The sequence below is a fragment of the Macaca nemestrina genome, chromosome 15, assembly GCF_043159975.1.
Source record: "Macaca nemestrina isolate mMacNem1 chromosome 15, mMacNem.hap1, whole genome shotgun sequence".
Lineage (NCBI taxonomy): Eukaryota > Metazoa > Chordata > Mammalia > Primates > Cercopithecidae > Macaca > Macaca nemestrina.
In genome coordinates this window covers 101,182,629-101,203,370 of record NC_092139.1, presented here as the reverse complement: position 1 = coordinate 101,203,370, position 20,742 = coordinate 101,182,629, and the positions used below count along the sequence as shown (strand labels likewise).

Below are 20,742 nucleotides of genomic sequence, written 5' to 3'. Positions count from 1 at the left end.
AACGGTAGCCCATTTGCTTCTTCCCAATATACTTGTAGGTATCAGCTTGCCAAGAATGGGGTTGATTCTTTAAAAAAGGTGAGGTCACCTCGAATGAGGTCGTGCTAATGCGGTGGGTAAGGAATTACAAATATGGTTCAATATCAGCTCTGCTTGGATTTGAAAAATAACAGAGTAAAACAGAAACGTGTTTATATTTCTTTAGTAAATGAAGATTTTTTAACAGATGAATATCAAATGTGTGTATTTCGTATGCAGATAGTGGAGTGTTCACATACTGGTGTCCGGACGTGCGTTCATTGTTTTCTTTTTATCCACGGATAGTCTAATTGCCAGGAAAGCCTGTGAGGTAGTAGAGATGAGTATTGATTCCAGAGTTTTTGAAAATGTTCTTACAGCTTTTGCTTTCATTAACGTTGTGGTTTATCATTTTAAGGAGATGTATGTGTTTGGCTTTACAAGACATTCTGTCTAGTCTGGTGGGTTTCTTTATAGCTATCATTGTAACTCTCGTCACAGCCTCGAGGTATAGGAAAGTACCTAGTGGGAAATCGTGAGCTCGGTAGGTGTATTAACTGTGGCATGGATATGTGAGAGAAGTGGCAGGTTAGCACAAATCTCAGGCTGTTATTTTAATACCCCTCTCCCAGATGTCTTTTTAAAAATTATATGATTTTAAAAATTCTTCTCTATTGGATGAGTACATTGAGAAAGAAATTCGACAGTGAAATTTTTACTTTTTTTTTTTTTTTAATTGCACACTGGCCCCTTCTGTGTTTAAAATGCCTTCTGCCATTCCTGTTAGCTCCATATGCTATGAAAGCAAGATACTACTTAATGATTTTAAATCACAGCATTTTCATAAATCACAGGATATTCCTGTTGGTTTCTGTTTCTATTCACGAACAGAGCGTGAACTTCCTTGCCTGCCCCGGTCACTCCCTGCTTCCTTCTCAGGGCGTCTGAGCTCTGGGCTAATTGAGGAAAGTCTTCACCAAATCATGGGAATGACATTGTGATCCCCGGGACTCTTTCCCTTATCGGGATCAAAATTTACTTTTCTTATTCATGTCAGTAATGACACTGGCAATGACCTCATTTAGGACACCTGTTGAAACTGAGTATGTCACAGCTCTCTAATCTTCATAGAACGTGTGGACATGTCCTTTTGTTTCATAAAGAAAGAAACGGAAGCTCAGAAGGATGCAGGCTTTTCCCAGAGTTGAGATCAGAGTGCCTGTGTCTTGGCTTCCATCCGCTGCCCTTTGCAAGTTCCCCTGTCGTGTCTGCTTTGTTTTCCTCTTTCTGATCACCGTGAACTCACGAGGGGCAGTTTTTCTATAATTACATGGTGTTTTATTCATTTCTTTATGCTGTTGTTGAGTGTTCAGTGATGCATTTCTTCTGCCGGCCTTTATTGCGTCCCTACTGGGTGTCAAGCACTATGGCTGGCTCTGCAAATAAGGAGATGAGTAATGAGGGCTCAGTGAGAGTTGTCACCTCTCCTAGAGGGGGTTAGAGAAGGTAGCTGGGAAGGTGTCACGGAGGAGCTCCTAATTGTGCTCTGTCTCATCGGGTGAGAATGGTGGTCGTATGCACTAGACTCCCACATTCTCCTTTGGGAATAAAGACCTTATTACCCCAGCTGCTGGGAGTAGTCCCTGCAGAAGGGGCTCCCCAGCATCGGCCCTTTTTGCAGTTGCCTTAGTTGAAGTGAGTGGCCATGCCTGTGCCCACACCCCTTCCCGGGACACCACACATCATGGAATGACTGATGGACATGAGATCCTGCAGGATCATCTGCTACACTCAGAGACTGCCTCACAGGTCGATTTTCCCCTCTGCCTAGTCCTGCTTTCCCCTTCCCTTTCATAGGTGCTGTTCTCAAGAGCTCTCTCTAATAAACCTCTTGTATGCTGACTTCCATCTCAGAGTCTTTTTCCAAAAATACGCCACCTGCACCATACAGTTAGAGCTATAAGTCTCCGTTCGATAAGTATAACCACCATAGTCACCAGAACAGGTCATCAGAAATTGTAGAGCTGTAGCTAGGAAATCACGTTTATCCTCTTGCAGCTTGCAATGGCTATAGTGCTAGTGGAGCTCTGTAGCCAATAACAACATGAATTATCGTGGTTATTTTAAATACGCTGATATCATCCATTCAAGGGAAGGCACCAGAGCTCTTGCTGCTCCCCTAGCTGGCCCAAGGACTTGATTTGGAGGACTCTCAGATTCAAGGCAGCTCCTGGGGCTGAGCAGGGTATATGGGCCAAGGTCGGGACAGGGACAAGGTAAATTTGAATGCAAGGAGCTGAGTTAATGGGCTGCATTTTATTTGTTCATTCTTTCGTTGGTTTATTTCTAGCATTTGGTAGGCCCCCACTGTGAAGAGGAATACATTAGAGGCTGTTGTTACCTAAAGCTGTTGAGAACACAGCACCTGCCTTCAAGGAACTCAATAACAAGGCAGAGTGCATTGCGTGTTTATCTATCACCAGCAAAGGAGTATAAAACATCAGAGGTTTTCCCATGCCCACCCTGATTTTTCTGGAAAAGTACAGAGATGAAAAGAAAATAAGTAAGCTCATCTCTTCTCCATATGTCCCTATTTTGTATCACTTTCGTATGTGTGTGATCGTTTTTCTAAACCGAACTATCAGAAGCCAGGTCATGGAATAGGAAGAAAGCTTGTTAGGCCCATAAATGTAGAATGTTCCGATCCAAGAGAGAGTGTCCTTCATAAAGGCAATCGTCATTGACATCTTTCACTGTAAACAGTTGGAGTGATGTTGATACAATGTGGCCTGGCTAATTTTTCTCTCTGAGAACACCTGGTTGTCTGGGGCTGCAGTGGCTCTTGGTCAGATCGAGCGTAGACTAGATTCCTTTGTGGCACGCTGTGAAAGCCCCTTGTTCCTGAATTCATTACTGGGATAATTACAAAGAAGCCTTTTTAAGGACTTAGACCCATCCTCAGCCTCTACCAGAAGAAGCCTCTTAGAGATGTCCCCATCTTCCCTGAGCTCGACTTCAGCTAAGTAGCAGATACTTCCCTCCCATGTCAGTGGTTTGCACCTTTCCCCAGCCTGCATCAGCAGCTGGAAGATTTTCAGAACCACCCATTCTTAGCAGAAAGAATCAGACATACCATTATTGGCCAGGGTCAGGAGCTACCCATTCGGTCAGTATTTACTGAGCTCCTTCTAGGTGCCAGATAGTTTTATAACTGTTGGGACTGTTGCAAGAATAAGACTGTTTGAAGAGCCCCTAGCTACACTGGGGTGCAAGTACCAGAGTGGCTAGCAGCCCTGTCCTAACAGAAAATTCAGGGGAGCTGGACGTGGGTATGGTATGCTTCTCACGAGATACATCTGGTGTACCTGGCAGGGGTCCCTCATATGGGAAACATATTTTTATAGGCAGATGTCCTTGTAGCTCTTGTCTGACCTGTGTTCAGTTTACACCTGTCTGACCACCAACTACTCTGCCACTGGGAACCTGACCTTGTCCTCTCCCTGGCATACCAGGGAAAACCGGCCTGGGGCAGCCCCTGGTTCTTCAATGGAAAGTGCAAATTCAGCACCCCCTTACAATGGAAACAAGTTCAAAGACTTTTTACCTCTTCTTTTTTTTTTTTTTTGATACAAAGTCTCACTCTATCACCCAGGCTGGCATGCAGTGGCGCGATCTCAGCTCACTACAGCCTCCACCTCCTGGGTTCAAGTGATTCTTCTGCCTCAGCCTCCCGAGTAACTGGGATTACAGGTGCACGCCACCACACCTGGCTAATTTTGTGTTGTTAGTAGAGACAGGGTTTCACCATGTTGGCCAGGCTGGTCTTGAACTTCTGACCTCAAGTGATCCCAAAGTGCTGGGATTACAGGCGTGAGCCACTGTGCCTGGCCGATTTTTTACTTTCAAATCCTGAGCAGGGAACACGCAGTGGATCAGGAGGGCAGTCCTCCGTCCATGGTCACACGAGGCAGGAACGAAGAGTCAGGCACAGAGAGACACCTAGCTGTAGATTAAGCAAATAGGGTGTGGGTCACTGTGAATTCAAGGGCAAATGCCTGAATATTCCATTTAAAGAAAGTGGGAAAAGTTGGCCGGGCCCGGTGGCTCATGCCTGTAATTCCAGCACTTCGGGAGGTCAAGGTGGGCGGATCACCTGAGGTTGAGAATTCAAGACCAGCCTGACCAACATGGAGAAACCCCATCTCTACTAAAAATACAAAATTAGCCAGACGTGGTGGCGCATGCCTGTAATCCCAGCTACTGTGGCGGCTGGGGCAGGAGAATCGCTTGAAACCAGGTGGCAGAGGTTGCGGTGAGCCGAGAACGCGCCATTGCACTCCAGCCTGGGCAACAAGAGTGAAACTCCGTCTCAAAAAAAAAAAAAAGAAAAGAGAAAGAAAGTGGGAAAAGCAAGGAGCCCAGTCTGTGTACTGATCTTCGGCCACCAGCTTGTGCCACCCCGGTGTGGTGTAGAACCAGAAACCCTGTCAAGGGTGACTGAGCCCTGTGTAAGTATACGAAAGTTAAACATATGTTCCAAATGGATACGAGGCAACAGAAAATTGTAAGAATTCACTACAAAGCAAAACCCAGTCCCTCCCCCTGTGAGTTTATGTTTGAGTGGAGGGAGACAGACAACAGAAAAATAAACAAGTAAAGTATGTAATGTGTTAGAGGTGATTGGCGCTCTGCCTTTATCCAGGGGAAGAGTGCAAGGCGCCCTAGGCACTAAGGGTAGAAAGGATGAACTTTGCAGAGTGGAGTGGCCTGTTTCAGGAACGAATGGAGGTTGGATCAGAGCAGAGGGAGCCCAAGGGCATGCTGGGGGGCTGCTAATTTCAGGTCATAGGGGCTACAAAGGTCAGGTTATGGGGACCTTATTTGTCAGGCCATGAGAAGACTTTGCCTTTCTGTTCCGTGGTTTGGGGAGCCATTGGCGGGCTTTGAGCAGAGGCGTGATTCAGTCTGATTTAATATTCTTAATGACTCACCCTAGCTGCCCTTTTGAGAATAGGATGAATAGTAAAACCTATCCTCAAAAGGTTTAGGAGGTAATCCAGTCATCCAGGGGAGAGATGATTTTGGCTCAGACCCAGGTGGAGCAGTAGAGATGGTAGAAGTCATCATATTAGGGGTGCATTTTGAAGCTCGAGTCATCGGGATGTTCCATTGATTGGATAGGGGAATGAAAAAGAGTGGGCTTAAGGATGACCCCATGGTGGCTGGCTGGGTGAGATGACATCTGTGAGACACAGAAGACTGCAGGAAGGACAGGGTGTATGGGAAGATCAGGAGTTTGGTGTGAGGCTTGTGAAGTCTAAGATGCCTAACACACATCCACACGGAGCTGGTGAGGAGGCAAGTGGCTAAATGAGTGTTTGTAAAACACAGGGAAAGCTAACTACCATTTCTTAAGCACGTCTTAGGTTCTGGGCACTGAGCTAGAAGCTTTGCACACTTGAAAGTTAAATAAACTGGTGGCTCACGCCAGTAATCCCAGCACTTTGGGAGGCCGAGGCGGGCGGATCAGGAGGTCAAGAGATCAAGATCATCCTGGCTAACACAGTGAAACCCCGTCTCTACTAAAAAAATACAAAAAAAAATTAGCCGGGCATGGTGGTGGGCGCCTGTAGTCCCAGTCACTCGGGAGGCTGAGGCAGGAGAATGGCGTGAACCCGGGAGGTAGAGCTTGCAGTGAGCTGAGTTCGTGCCACTGCACTCCAGCCTGGGCAACAGAGCAAGACTCTGTCTCAAAAAAAAAAGAAGTTAAATAAACTGGGCTCAAGAGAGATTAAATTACATGCTCAGAGAGCTATTACATACCAAAATTGAACCCCAGTCCATATGGCTTTAGAGTCTGTGTTCTGTCCACTGACCCAGGAGGCTGTGCTGCACTTAGAACAGGTGTGACTGCCAAGTACCTGTCACCTTGGATCCCTGCGTGCCTTGGTTTTTACTGCAGAAAACACTGGAAATAATATGTGATTGTCATCATTTGGGGAGGCTGTTATGAGGGCATAAATAATACATGCACATCCATAATCTGAAGCTTTTGGAAGAAGGCCGTGCTGAATATTCAAGATAGCGTTTTGATCCATAAGCACAGATGCCTCCCCTCTAAGAGGGTCTTATTGCCACAGTGTAAAATTCTGACCCTAAGCAGGTACGGTCAAACTATCCGGCATACGTGGGCACTACCTTGCTCACCCTCATGGCACCGCAGATGTGCGATACCACTGGGTATCGTTCAGGGCCTAATAGACTCTGTGTGGTTCCTTACAGCTCACATGTTTAAGCACTTAGTCTGTGCCAGCCACTCCGTTAAGTACTTTATGGATAAACTTATTTAATCCTCACAACCCTCCCATGAAGTGATTACTGTTCATGTACCTATATTAGAGATTTGGGAGCTGATGCTTAGGGAGGCATAGTTTACCTGGAGCCTCACGTCCTAAGTCATGAAACTGAGATTTGAACCCAAACAGTCTGACTTTGAATCCAGTCCTCTTTACTCTGCACCCTTCTTTCCCTTGAAGAGGAGTAAGAGAAATCATTGTCATGTGGGTGGAGTTAAGAGTATCTTTGGAGAGACCAAAGTTAGATTCGTGAAAGAACTCAAAGTGATCATATACACCAGTTTGTAGAGGGCGGGCCCAGGGTGATCCAGGCATTTAGAGAACAAAGGCAGGCAAGCAAAATTAGCATAGAAAAGTGTAGTTTTCCCAGGATTCGAGAAATAAAATCCCAGTCTCCAGAATTCTGGTCCAGCATGTGACTTCCCAGAACATCGTCTTTAAGTAGCTGGAGGTGGGATCCAAGAGCTCTACCCAGAGACTCAGCGTGTCCAGAGAATAAGTCAGGATCACCCTGATGACTCTGTCACCACAGGCACATGCAGTGGCCTGAAGGTTTGTGTCCTCGCAAAGTTCCTATGTTGAAACCTAACCCCCAGTGCAATGGCATTAAGAGTAGAGCCTTTAGGAGGTGATTAGCTCATGACAGCTGTATGAGTGGGATTAGTACCTTTGTAAAAGAGGCTTGACAGACCTTGCTCACCCCTTATATGTGAGGACACAGTAAAAGTGATACCATCAGCAGGGTGTGGTGGCTCACGCTTATAATCCCAGCACTTTGGGAGGCCGAGGGCGGTGGATCACCTGAGGTCAGGAGTTCAAGACCAGCTTGGCCAACATGGCGAAACCCCGCCTCTACTAAAAATACAAAAATTAGCTGGGCCTGGTGGTGCATACCTGTAATCCCAGCTAGTCAGGAGGCTGAGGCAGTAGAATCGCTTGACACTGGGAGACAGCGGTTGTAGTGAGCCAAGATCACACCATTGCACTCCAGCCTGGGCAACAGAGTGAGACTGCATCTCAAAAAAAAAGGGGTACCATCAATGAGGCAGAGAGTTCTCACCAGTCATCTGATCTGCTGGTGCCTTGATCTTGGACTTCCCAGCCTCTAGAACTGCAAGCAATAAATTTCTGTTTTTTTATAAATTACCCAGTGTCAGATATTTTGTTATATCAGCTCAAACTGAATAAGACAGCAAGTTATCTTAGTTGATTTAGGCTCAGAGAAGGAATAGTGCTAACGGGGTCTCTGTGGGAATTGCACAAGATAATGTGCATTATTTTTCCACATTCCATTTTCTCTAAGGACTCCTGCCAGAGTGAATGGGATGATGGCGGACATCATTAATGTGTGTCTGCTCCATTAGCTCACAGTTCTGTCCACAGAGCCATTGGGGCTGTAAAATAATGTAGAAAAGCTGAACACGAAGAACATTGAAGTATTACTTTTGAAAAATAATACATTTGTAGAAATTTTATGCTTATAATCAGTTGCCTTGAAGGAGTTTTTAACACTCTTTGAAGTTTCTTCAGGTCTCATCTTTCTTTGTTACCTCGCCGCCCTGCCTGTCTCATCTGATGGAATTGGTGGAGTCAGAAGAGCTTAGCAAAGAGGAGACCAAGTTTCAAGTCCCTGCTAGTCTTCTGTATCATCAGGGTGATCTTAGGGTGGTCATTGAACCACTCCTGACCTCGCCTCTGCACCTGTGGAAAGAAAATACTGACATCTGCTCAGAGTGGTTGTGTGAAATTTGAGGAGGCGATTCAGTGATCCTGGTACCAAACAGACACTTGGGCCTTGTGTGTTTCTTTCCCCTTTCCTTCCTCCTGTCTCCTGTGGTTACATTTGATATTGTCCCGTTGGCCCCTTTTTCCTTGACTTTAAATCTTTCTCCTTTCCTGCCTTCCCTTATCTCCAAATGCAGCTCAGTGTCCCCCCCCGCCCTGTTAGCCCATAGGAAAGGAATCAAAGACGACCTTACAAGACAATTCCACGACCTCATGGGATTGCCTGATTTCCCTGATTAAAGCCTTCCCTTCTTGGCTGACCCAGTGTACCCCCTTCTAGGGCTTAGCGTAGACAGATTCCCACGCATCTCACATTCACTCCTGACAGTTCCTAAACTTCAGAGACTGTTTTGCCACAGGGAAAAAAAACAAATTTTAAAAGATGAAATTCTCAAAGTCCTGTAAAATGACACCAACAGCTGGTGTCTGTAGAGGCAATGCGCTCCTATTACAGAAGGCACTGGAATTCAGCTGGGAAAGAGCGAGGCTGGGCTTGTTCTTGGTCAGCAATCACCTGGACATTTCTTTTTAATCTGTACTGGGCCTTTAGAAGTTCTCCTGGGCTGGGCACAGTGGCTCACGCCCATAATCCCAGCACTTTGGGAGGCTAAGGCGGGTGGATCACCTGAGGTCAGAAGTTCAAGACCAGGCTGGCAAGCATGGCAAAACCCTGTCTCTACTAAAAATATAAAAAATTAGCCAAGCGTGGTGCCGTTCACCTGTAATTCCATTTACTTGGGAGGCTGAGGCAGGAGAATTGCTTGAACCCTGGAGGCAGAGGTTGCAGTGAGCCAAGATTGTACCACTGCGTTCCAGCCTGGGTGACAGAGCGAGACTCTGTCTCAAAAAATAAATAAATAAAAAGTTCTCCTGCACTCCCAGTATTGATGAAGTTCCCTCCTCACTACCAGTTTTCATGGTTTTGTTTAGGTCTTTAAACGTCCTCTAGCTCCTAGTTGATTTTCCACTTGGAGAATTTTGATGACCTCTTCCATTATTTCCTCCTTGTACCCTCGTGCTTTCTCCGCCTCTCTTAACCAGCCTGCCTTCTACTCAGAATCAGAAACTAGCACTTTGATTTCCTTAATAGACGCTACTGGTTCTTCCATTGTACACCATCAGCCCAGATGTACACCACTGAAGTAACCCCAAGGATTTTTTCACTGACAGAATTAGGTAAACAGGTTTTAATTATTTTCAGATTAACTTTGAAGCAAATCTGCCTCGTCTTACTATATTCGAAAGATCATTTAACTTCTCAGAGCCTCATTGTTGTTGTTGTTCTATAAAAGTGAGGGAATGATGCATTAATAACTGCCCCATAGGCTTTATTTTGGTGATTAAGTCAGATAATGGCTCTGTATTGCACAATACCTAATAAGTGATAGTTCTGTTCTTTTCTTTCTGTGTCTTAGGGGAGTTTGTTTGTTTGTTTGTTTGTGAAACAGAGTGTCACTCTGTCGCCAGGCTGGAGTGCAGTGGCACGATCTCTGCTCACTGCAACCTCTGCCTCCTGGGTTCAAGTGATTCCCCTGCCTCAGCCTCCCGAGTAGCCGGGACTACAGGCGTGCACCACCACGCCTGGCTAATTTTTTTGTATTTTAGTAGAAACGGGGTTTCACCATGTTGGCCAGGCTGGTCTTGATCTCCTGCCCACCTCGGCCTCCCAAAGTGCTGGATTACAGGCGTGAGCCACTGCGGCCGGCCTCTTTCTTTCTTTTTTTTTTTTTTTTTTTTTTTTTCCTTGCTCTTCAGCCTGAAATTTTGGAGAGTTCACGGAGCAGAAACTAACCCTAACCTCTACCTACCTTCCTGAGTTCCTTTCTCCCTCCTTCCCTCCCTCCCTTCCTTCCTTCCTTGCCTGATGCACCCATTCAGTCATTCATTCTTTCATTAATTTACTACATTCTGAGCCTCTTGGCCTGCCCTAGGCCCTGGGTGTAAAATATTAACTGAGACAGACCCAGCTCTATCCTCCTGTTGCTTACATCTATCAAATGTGTTTTATGTGTCGTGCCCTGGACCATCTCATTTAGCCTTCATAAAAAACTCTTTAAGTCTGTTGCCTGAAATCACTAACTACAAGTTAGTGGCAAAACCTGGACTGAAGCCAGGCTGATCACAGAGCCCACACTTAACCACTAGATTCTAGATACATCTGAACACATAGTTACATGCAAGTGTAGAAAGTCTCTTGAAAGGGAAAAGTCCAGGTGAGGTTGAATCACATTTTAGGGAAAGCATTGCTAGTGAGGGAAGTTGGAGGGAGTCAGGAGGGCTTCTAAAGGGAAAGAGGTGGATGCACTGGCCTCCAGTCTCACTTAGAGCAGCATATGCAAAGACCTGAGATCCAGAGAGAGAGTGGTACAGACAGAAACCAAAAGAAACATTCAGTCTCCTTTTTTTTTTTTTTTTTTTTTTTTTTTTGGAGATGGAGTCTCGCTCTGTCCACCCAATCTGGAGTGCAGTGGTGTGATCTCCACTTGCTGCAACCTCCACCCCCTAGGCTCAGGCAATTCTCCTGCCTCAGCCTCCCGAGTTGCTGGGATTACAGGAATGCGCCACCATACCCGGCTAATTTTTTGTATTTTTAGTAGAAATGGGGTTTCACCATGTTGGCCAGGCTGGTCTCAAACTCCTGACCTCCGTTGATCCACCTGCCTCGGCCTCCCAAAGTACTGGGATTACAAGCATGAGCCACTGCACCCAGCCCCTCAATCTACTTTTCAAATAGACCAGACAGACTTCTACCTTTGGTCCTCTGCTCTAACGTTCCCTGTACCTGGAATGCTTCTCTCCTCCAGATCATTCCCTGTCTCGCTACCATAATGCCCTTCGATTCTTTGCCCAAACCTCAGCTTCTCAGCAAGGCTTTTCCTGACTGTCTCATTGAATCCTACAGCCTGAGACACCATCCCATTTTTCTCCACGGCTCTTTCATTTTTATTTTTTTTCAAGAGGACTCATCACCTTCTAATGAGTATGTAATTACTTATCAAGAGGGCTACTCTGCCTCACCCCACAGGCAGCACAGACCCAGGTACCAGGATACAGCTGGCTCCATCTGGTTATTGTGTGTTCTTTCTAGGGACCTCCCACAGATACCAAAATCTGCAGATGCCCGAGTCCCTGATATATAAAATAGTGCATTTGGGCCAGGCGCGGTGGCTCACGCCTGTAATCCCAGCACTTTGGGAGGCCGAGGCGGGCGGATCACAAGGTCAGGAGATCGAGACCACGGTGAAACCCCGTCTCTACTAAAAATACAAAAAATTAGCCGGGCGCGGTTGTGGGCGCCTGTAGTCCCAGCTACTCGGGAGGCTGAGGCAGGAGAATGGCGTGAACCCGGGAGGCGGAGCTTGCAGTGAGCCGAGATCGCGCCACTGCACTCCAGCCTGGGCGACAGAGCGAGACTCCGTCTCAAAAAAAAAAAAAAAAAAAAATAGTGCATTTGCCCATCATCTGTGGATATCCTGCTGTATGCTTTAAATCATCTCTAGATTATTTATAATTCCTAATGCAATGTAAATGCTAAGTAAATCGTTGTTAGACTGTATTGTTTAGGGAATAGTAAGAAGACAAAAAACGTCTGTGTATATTCAGTACCGATGCAATTTTCTTTTCAAATATTTTCAGTCCAGGTTGGTTGAAGCCACAGATGCAGAACCCATGGGTGTGGTGGGCTAACTCTGCGTAAGCACCAGGAAGGCAGGAATCTTTGTTTTGTGCCTAATGTGTCCCAGCACCTAGAACAGTGCCTGACACATAGAAAGTGCCCGATAAGTATTTGTCAAATGAACAAGTAAAGTGGATGTTTCTTGGTGAAGTGAGTGGTGGGAAATAAGGCAAGAGAGGTATGAAGGGTCTTAACTAAGTGCTGGCTTTGGGTCTTGTCCAAAGGTCATTGAAATTCAGTTCAGAAGATTTGAAAAGATCCCTTTGGCTGACGTGTGGGGATGATCTGAAGAGTGAGACAGGAAAACAGTACTTTCAAAAAGAGTTGGCAGCACGTAGGAGGCTCCAGTCTCAGCAAAAGACCATTGCGGCCCATAGCCAGATGTTAGCCTTGGAGGCAGAGCGAGGGATGCAGATTAGAGATGAATGGGGACGTAGAGTGGATAGCACTAGATGGTGAGTTCGGTTTCGGACATGCAGAGGTGGGGTAAACAGGTCTAGATCTTACAAGAAGGGTCAGGGCTTGGGGTCTCTTCATTTTTTTTTCCTCAAAAAAGCTCTCTTCTGAAATAGAGCTTTTTTGGTGTTAGAATAGATGTTCTCACCAGATGTTACAGTTTCCTTTTCTGGATGGCCAGGTGAGCCCCATTGTAGAATCCAGGGGGGGCAGCCCTGTAGTGCCTCATACAATGTAAATGCCCCGCAGGGAGAGCTGGGGGGTAGGGGGGTGTGGGGGAGGATTTGATGAATCTAAAACAGGGCTCATTGGATGGGGGCAGGATGAAATCAGCAGCGCGCAAAGCCTGGGCAAGGTGTGATTGGCAAGCTGTGATTTGCGAGGAGGAGGAACGGAATGGATGCCGAGCAGAATTCATGAGGCAGGATCCCTGGACTCGCCCTGATTGTGTCCTGAGCTCCTCCTTGTACAGCCCACACCCAGTGAATGGCGTTCGCTGCTGCCTCCAGCTGCCGCTGCGTTGTAAAGCCAACCGTGCCCTGGGTCCCTGGCTCTGTGCTGCTTACTGGGTGGGGCAGAGGAGCCTCTTGGATCCATCACCAGGATTCCACGGACCTCTCTATCAGTTTGGGGACTTTCTTAGATACACAGGGCTCAGACTCTCAGGGAGGTGAGCTGGAGGACACTTTGAGGCTCCTCACCAAGGGGAGGAGAGACATTTCTGGAGGTAGATGTGAGACGCTTCTTTCCCGACTCCCTTTCCCAACTCAAGTATTCACTCCAAGGGTGGAGGGACAGATGGTGTCAAGGGCCCTTCCTTGGGGTTGCTTTGCATCCTCTTGCCATCTTTGCAACGTCGGGATGTTGGGCTCAACTCTAAACCTCTGTCTCCTGTGGGCAAGATGGGGAGAATGGTACTCCTGGGGTATTGGTGTGAGGGTAACGTGACGTGATACACAGCAAAGTCTTAGTGCTGTTCCTGACACAGTGAGCTCTTGACGGTGTTAGCTTCTGCTGTTATTAATATTAGAGCTATTTCGTTTTGTTTTGTTTTTGTGACAGGGTCTTGCTGTGTCACCCAGGCGGGAGTGCAGTCGTGGGATCATAGCTCATTACCGCCTGTAATTCCTGGACTCAAGGGATTCTCCCGCCTCAGTTTCCAGAGGAGTTGGGACTGTAGGCATGTGCCACCACGTCCAGCTATTTTTTTTTTAATTTTTAACTTTTGCAGACACAGGGTCTCACTTTGTTCCCCAAACTAGTCTCAAATTCCTGGACTCAAGCGATCCTCCCGCCTCAGCCTCCCAAAAGTGCTGGGATTACAGGCGTGAGCGGCTGTGCCCAGCTGAGTCATTTTACTGTAATCACAATAAGATGGCTCTGTACATACCTCTAAACAATTCAGGATGGGAGAGGTTCTTAATATCGGAGGAGACAATACTAGCCCTTGGAGTAAACACATTTCCCAAAATAATCTCTATCAAGATGGAGAAAAAAGCCTGAGAAATGGTTACGGAAAAGCATAGGAGTTGGGGATTTGCTCCTAATTGGAAAGAGCTGGCCGTGGGTCCCAATGGGGAAAGTACGGGCTGTAGAGTGGGATGATTCCGAGACCTGGGTTTGAGGCCCCACTCTTCCGTGCACTTTACAATTCAGCTTCTCATTCTCAATGGGAATATTATGTTAGGAGCAAAATAGTATTTGGCAAGTATTTTGCCATATTATCTCAGTTCTGAGATACAGGACTTTGCACATTTTCCCATGTCCGAAATTGAGATGTCACTTACCAAAGCAACTCGACAGATGGTCTTTTTCTCCTGGCAAATGTTTTCATATGTCGTACAATCAGCAGCCTCTTAGAATCCAGAAAATACGTTCTGATTATTTTTATTAGCAATATCTCTGTAGCTTTTCTTTTTATCTTTGAGTTGTACAGGGGAGAAGGAGGGCGAGTAGGACCATAGACTAAAGAAGAAAGAGCGGAGTCAGTCAAAGAGAAGATTTGGGGGTCTAAGCAGACTATTCCTTGATTAACTTTTATTGTTTGACCACAGGGTCCTGGAGCATCTGCACCATTGCTGTTTTTTTTTTGTTTTGTTTTTTTGGTTTTTTTTTTCTTCTGTAAATATCCTGCTTGTGTCTGCCATGTTGGAATAGGTGCCATCTCTTGGTAAGCCCTCCCCTGTGGAGACTGACTGCCTGTTTCCTGGAAGCAAGTGTTTGTATAGGTTGGGGGCAAGGAGAGAGGGGAGGTCAAGGGACAAGAGTTGTGGTACAGAAACATTTGGAATTTATTTGAGAATATCAGGAAGAAATATTGAAAAGCAGAACAGCATTAAATCCAGAACTCCAGGAAGCTGCTCTGCCATGATGTCTCTTCTTGCTCATTCAGACATTTATAAATATTTCTTGAGCACCTACTTGTTACCAGATGCACAAATTATACTCTTTAATACTCAGTCCGTTAGAAATTCATATGACTGACTTAGCCTTCCTTGAAAAGATCTGATATTTCTGGGAACATTTTAGCATTACACGTGATTAATGTGAATTTTTTAGCTAGATCATTTTTTTTTTTTTTTTTTTTTTTTGAGACGGAGGTTTACTCTGCCGCCCAGGCTGGAGTGCAGTGGCGTGATCTTGGCTCACTGCAAGCTCCGCCTCCCGGATTCACGCCATTCTCCTGCCTTAGCCTCCTGAGTAGCTGGGACTACAGGTGCGCGCCACCACACCCACCTAATTTTTTTTGTATTTTTAGTAGAGATGGGGTTGCTAGATCACTTTTAACATCAGCAGCCTTGAGGTCAAGACATTTTGATCGCAAACACAGCTATTGTGGATGCATAGAGGGGACAGGGCTTTCCAAGGACATTCTAGACAAAGAGGCTGAGTGAGTAGGTTAGGACCTAATAAAGGCTATAAATCCCTTGAGGCAAGAAACAAATGCTTGTTGAATGAATTTGTGGAGATAAAGTCCACACCTTTAAAATCATGTGCTAAGAAAAGAAGCCAGTTTCCTTTTTCTTGTTTATTCTAGATGTATCTTGGCTGGGAATCCTACATGAAAGTTAGGGTTACTCCTACTCTATGTAAGCAACAGGCCAAATTGAATTAATAGCCACGTGAAGGCTAAACAACAACCTCATGATCATTGACAGCTCTGCCTTTTGAACAGTAATTCCGAGCCATGGGGAAGAGGGTAGCTGAAGTATTGGAATTACCTGTAGGGTCTTTTCAAATTGCACAGGTTCATGTCCACTCTCATCCCTCCACAGTGGCCTGCTCATCACCAGTGACTGGAGAATCTTTGCCTTAGTACAGGGCTTCTCCATGTTGGCACTATTGATATTTTGGGCTGTATATGTCTTTGTGTGTTTTTAACTGTTGTGCAAATGTATGGGGTACATATACAATTTTATTACATGCGTAGATTTTGTAGTGGTGAAGTCGTGGCATTTAGGGTATCTATTATACAAATAATGCACATTATACCCATTAATTTCTCATCATCCACCCCCTTCCCATCCCTTCACCCTTCTGAGTTTCCATTTTCTGTTTTTCCACTCTCTACATCCATGTGTACACATTTTTTAGCACCCGTTTATAAATGAGAGCATGTGATATTTGACTTTCCCTGTCTGGCTTGTTTCACTTAGACAGTAACCTCCAGTTCCACCTATGTTGTTTCAGAAGACGTGATTTTATTCTTTTTTGTGGCTAAATAGTATTTCGTTGCACTGTGGTATACATCTGTATACCACATTTGCCTTATCCATTGATGGACACGTTGGTTGATTTTATGTCTTTGCTATTGTGAGTAGTGTTGTGATAAACATGAGTGCAGGTGTCTGTCTTATATATTGTTTTTTTTTTTTCCTTTGGTGAGATACCGAGTGGTGGGATTGCTGGATTGAATGGTAGTTCTATTCCTAGTTCTTCGAGAAATCTCCATACTGTTTTCTTCTAATTTACATTCCCACCAACAGTATATAAGAGTTCCTTTTTCTCCACATCCTCACTAATGTCTTTTATTTTTTATCTTAATAATGGCCATTCTGACTGAGTTTAAGATGATATCTCATAACTTTTTGTGGTGGAAGGGCTGTCTTTCACACTGTGGGATGTTGAGCGGTATCCCTAGCCTCTTCCCTCTATCCCATGCCCCCCGCTATGACACGCAAAAATATCTCTAGGCATTGCCAAATGTCCCCTTGGGGAAATATCTTTCCCTTTTGAGAACCACTTCCTTAATGACCCACTGTTACTGATGGAAATGTGTAGGGTCCTTGAGGAATATGTAGTGGACTTGGTGGTTTTAAGTGGTTAATAACGACTGACCCAAGAAATGAAATCTAAACCTTCCACAACTTTTTTTTTTTTTAATACTTTAAGTTCTCGGGTACATATGCACAACGTGCAGGTTTGTTACATATGTATACATGTGCCATGTTGGTGTGCTGCACCCATTAACTCGTCATTTACATTAGGTATTTCTCCTAATGCTATCCCTCCCCCATCCCCCCACCCCGATGGACTGAATTAAGAAAATGTGGCACATATACACTACGGAATACTATGCAGCCATAAAAAAGGATGAGTTCATGTCCTTTGTAGCGACATGGGGGAAGCTGGAAACTATTACTCTGGGCAAACTATTGCAAGGACAGAAAACCAAACACCGCATGTTCTCACTCATAGGTGGGAATTGAACAGTGAAATCACTTGGACACAGGAAGAGGAACACCACCACTTCTTTTTCAGTTCATAACTCATAGTCCCTGATCCGTGTGTTCTTTGACTTGACTTCCTTAAACTCCTATTGTATGTGCTTCTGACTTCCTTCTTATTTGTAATCAACACTAGCCTCAAAAAGATGCATGAACTGTGAATTTTCACTTCCAGGGCCACAGATAGTTGAACATCTAGTAGTGAATTTCCTCTTTCAGATGATAAATAAATGCATTCGTTCCCCTAGATCTAGAAGGATACACAATACCAAGAGAAAGGGTGATTGAATTAACCAGACTCAAAAGCATTCACATCCACAGAAAGGCACGGATTCAGTTAGGACCCATTAGAATGTATGATCTTCCCTCGAAATTACAAGAGGGCAGAACTTGCAGCTCATCTGCATATCCGTGAAGAGGGAACCAGTGTATGCCATTCTATGACTATCAAGAGGACACAATCTTTTTTTCCCTCCTAAATGCATATACACAGATTTTTAGAAGCATCTAATATATGGTGGAGACATACATGGCCTGTCAATGAAGAGAAATATGCTGGTCTCTTCTCTGCATCATGCACTGGGCTTGCCCATCTGGAAGGATGCAGCAGGCAGAGCTATGTATGCAGGGGCCTTACTGAGATGAATGGAGGGGCCTTTTAAAGGAACACTGTCAAGCAGAGTAGGTCCTGGTGGAAATTACCAGCGTCCCTAGAAGCAAAGGGATACTTTTTTCATTGATAACCACCTCCATCAGAAAAGGAAGGTCTGGCTTTTATTTTCTTATTTGCCTTCTGATGAATTTTAGCGACAAAGAAGGCATGATGAATTTAGGCTTCTCTTCTTTACTGCTTAGATGTCAAAAATGACCACAGGTCATATCCCATGGTAGCAAAAATTCTTATGAGATAAAACAGAAGATTTCCCAAATCCAGGCAATAATCCTCTTTTTATATTTTATTGTTGAGACGATGTATGCTACAATATAGATAATAGAGGGAGCTTGTATTAGTCTGTTCTCGCACTGCTGTAAAGAAATACCTGAGCTGGGCGCGGTGGCTCACACCTGTAATCCCAGCACTTTGGGAGGCTGAGGCAGGTGGATCACTTGAGGTTGGAAGTTCGAGACCAGCTTTACCAACATGGAGAAACCCCGTCTCTCCTAAAAGTACAAAATTAGCCAGGCATGGTGACACATGCCTGCAATCCCAGCTACTCAGGAGGCTGAGGCAGAATTGCCTGAACCCGGGAAGTGGAGGTTGCAGTGAGCAGAGATTGTGCCATTGCACTCCAGCCTGGGCAACAAGAGCGAAAAGTCCATCTCAAAAAACAAAAAACAAAAAAAAAAAGGAGCACCTGAGACCAGGTAATTAATATGAAAAGTGGTTTAATTAGCTCCCAGTTCTGCAGACTGTACAGGAAGCATGGCAGTATCTGTTTCTTGGGAGGCCTCAGGGAGCTTACAGTCACTGCAGAAGGCAGGCATCTTACACGGCAGGAGCAAAAGCAAAAGAGGGTAGGGGAAGGTGCTACACATTTTAAAAAACAGATCTGATGAGAACTCTATCACCAGAATACCAAGGGATGGTGCTAAACCATTCGTGAAGGATCCACCCCAGTGAACCATTCACTTCCCAGTAGGCCCCACCTCCAACGTTGGGGATCACAATTGAACATGAGATTTGGGTGGGGACACAGATCCAAACCATATGAATCCTTGAAGCACCTGCCTTATATTGGGAGTTGTGGGGTGACGTAGGGTTGATCGGCAGTGATAGAATTTTTATTTTCTTTTTTAAAAATAACTTTTTTTATGGCAACAGTTTTAGATTACAGAAAAATTATGAAGATAATACAGAGAGTTCTGATATACCCTACAGCCTGCTCCCCTTATTATTAATATGGTACTTTTTTTTAGAGAACTTACTTTTTATTTTTTGAGACAGAGTCTCACTCTGTCACCCAGGCTGGAGTGCAGTGGCACAATTTCAGCTCACTGCAACTTCCGCCTCCCAGATTCAAGCAGTTCTCCTGCCTCAGCCTCTTGAGTAGCTGGGATTACAGGCACATGCCACCAACACCCAGCTAATTTTCTTTTCTTTCTTTTTTTTTTTTTTTTTAAGTAGAGATGGGGTTTCACCATGTTGATCAGACTGGTCTGGAACTCTTGACCTCGCGATCCACCTGCCTCAGCCTCCTAAAGCGATGGGATTACAGGTGTGAGCCATAAGAAGCCTGGTATGGTCTAGACCAGGGGTTCCCAAACCCTGAGCCCCAGACCGGTGTGGTCTGTGGCCTGTTAGGAACCAGGCGAGCAAGCATTATGGCCTGACCTTCATCTCCTGTCAGATCAGCGCTGGGATTAGATTCTCATAGCAGCTCAAACCCTGTTGTGAACTGCGCATGCGAGGAATCTGGGTTGCGTGCACCTGATGAGAATCTAGCTAATGCCTGATGATCTGATGATCTTAGGTGGAACAGTTTCATCCCCAAACCATCCTGCCTTCCCCCCACCACCACCCTTCATGGAAAATTGTCTTCCATGAAACTGGTCCCTGGTGCCAAAAAGGTTGGTCTGGAACTGCTGTACATACAATTTAGGTATTCTACATACATTAACTTCTTTCATCTTCACAATAGACCCGACAATAATAGTCCTGTCCCCATTTTAGAAGAGAAAAAAAAAAATGCTTAAAAGGGTTAAATAATACTCAATACTAAAATCATCTAACTGGCAAGTGGCAGAGCCAAGATTACAACCATCTCCACTATTACGGGTTGATTTACTCCACAGGTTTTGAAACACTATTCCTCATCAATCTCTAAATCAGTACTGAATTTGTAAGAATGGATAAGATGGGCTGGGCGCGGTGGCTCACACCTGTAATCCCAGCACTTTGGGAGGCCAAGGCGGGTGGATCACCTAAGGTCAGGAGTTCAAGACCAGCCTGGCCAACGTCGTGAAACCCCATCTCTACTAAAAATGAAAAATTAGCCAGACGTGGTGGCGCGAGCCTGTAGTCCCAGCTACTTGGGAGGCTGAGGCTGAGAATTGCTTGAACATGGGAGGCAGAGGTTGCAGTGAGCCGAGATTGCACCATTGCACCCCAGCCTGGGTGACAGAGTGAGACTGTGTCTGAAAAACAATAAAAAATAAAAAAAAAGAATGGATAAGATGGTCCACCTGCCTTCATGGAGGTCCCATTCTAACTGAGAATTCAGAAGGGCAGACAAAGATAAAGGACGATGGTGAGAGAAAAGGGGGCGTGTGCCAAACATAGTGGTGTTGCCATGGAGAGAGTCATTAATTTCGAAACCTGGGAAAGGCATCCCCCATAACCTAAGAGAAATCAGTCCTTGTTGGTTGGCTGGAGCTCTCCACCTGGGAAAAGGAGAACGAACAGGCCGTTCCAAACAGAAGGCACAGAATGGACCAAAGGCAGGAAGGCAAGATAGAGCGTGGTGTGTTCCCTTTGTCACTTGCAATCCCTATGGCTGTAATATTTAGTACAAAGAATCAGGTGGTTGGCGAGAGGGGAGGGTTTGGGAAGGTGATGGCAGATTGAAAAGTGGGCAGGAGCTAGGTCATGGAGAGTTCAGCACGCTGTGCCATGCCGAGGAGTTTGGCCTTTTCTGGAAGACACTGAAAATCCACTTATAGTCTCATAAGGAGAAGACTGACCAGGTCATACTAATCAGTCCTCAGTATAGAAAGGTGAGTGTGC

The 20,742-nt window shown here is 45.3% G+C and overlaps 1 protein-coding gene across 7 annotated transcripts in view; it reads left to right on the top strand.

The window, feature by feature from the left end:
- The window catches only part of LOC105493993 (LARGE xylosyl- and glucuronyltransferase 1), a 634,501-nt gene that overhangs the window by 357,042 nt on the left and 256,717 nt on the right, over positions 1–20,742 (top strand). The window lies entirely within an intron of this gene.